The 1,261-nt window shown below is 40.6% G+C and overlaps 1 protein-coding gene across 1 annotated transcript in view; it reads right to left on the minus strand.

The window, feature by feature from the left end:
• The window catches only part of LOC126398252 (MAM domain-containing glycosylphosphatidylinositol anchor protein 2-like), a 338,561-nt gene that overhangs the window by 7,658 nt on the left and 329,642 nt on the right, over nt 1-1,261 (minus strand). The window lies entirely within an intron of this gene.

Consider the following 1,261-nt stretch of genomic DNA (forward strand, 5'->3'; position numbering starts at 1 on the left):
GTTGTATTTGTGGGGAAAATGTGTCCAGATAAAGACAAGTGTTTGTCTGTGAATGCTGCGAGTTATAGTGAAGCTGATTTGTGTACTTGTGTTTGAAAGTGTCTCTATTAAGCCATGTTTAATGTGTGTTTAATGTGTGTTTAATGTGTGTTTAATGTGTGTTTTGGAGGTGTAACTGCAGAGTGACACAGACACACCACCGCACAAGTATAAATGCTCACAACAGTGTAGGCCACATGCGTAGGGCTGACACACAAGTATAAATCCACCTTTACAGTGGTGCACTCAGTGTCACCAACTTGGCGACTTTTCAGACCATCTAGATGCTTTATTTCTAAAAAACGAAACAAAAAAAAAAAACCCATAATGAGGTGAAACTCTCTGGGGGGCTGCTAACATTTAATTTACGACAGTACTAACTAACTAACTAACTAACTAACTAACTAACTTGAGGCTGGCTCCAAAACAGAGTCAATCTCCATAGACCCCCTCATGTTAAAATGCCCAACTTTATAGCAGGAATAAACATGTTTACAGCCTGGTACAAGAAACTGTTTTGGTCTCTGTGGTTAAATTTCAACATTCATGACTTCATCAATTAAAGGAGGCTTATAAAGCCTGGGTTCTGGCAGGCCAGCCTAGGCAAGGGCCTGTCTTGGATCTTAAAAAATTAACCAATGCTAAGTATAAATATGCTGTTCGCTATGTATGTAAAAATGAGCAGGTTCTCAGAGCTGACTCTATGGCAGAAAAACTCTTCAGTAATAATGTACAAGGTTTCTGGAAAGAGGTGAAATCTCTTAATACGTGCACTGGATCATTGCCTTGCACTTTAAAGGGTGTTTCTGGAACTGATAATATAGCCAACCTGTGGAAGCAACATTATTTTGAGTTATTTAATTGTGTTAAAAGTGATCCCCACATAGTTGGTACTATTGATAATAGTGATGCAGTTGGGATTACAACTAATGAAGTCTATCAGGCAATAACACAACTCGATAATGACAAAGCATGTGGCTCAGACCAAATCACTGCAGAACACCTAAAGTTTGCTAGCCCAAGGGTTGCTGCTCTCCTGGCCATCTGTTTCACTGGTCTCATGACCCACGGGCTGCTGCCAGATTCTATGTTGTCCGTCACTCTTGTCCCTGTCATCAAGGATAAAGCAGGCAAGATTGGGAGCATGGACAACTATAGGCCTATTGCACTAGCCAGTGTGGTTTCCAAGATTCTGGAAAAGATCCTATTGGACCATCTATGT

This window comes from Epinephelus moara, chromosome 12 (assembly GCF_006386435.1).
Source record: "Epinephelus moara isolate mb chromosome 12, YSFRI_EMoa_1.0, whole genome shotgun sequence".
Taxonomy (NCBI): Eukaryota; Metazoa; Chordata; class Actinopteri; order Perciformes; family Serranidae; genus Epinephelus; species Epinephelus moara.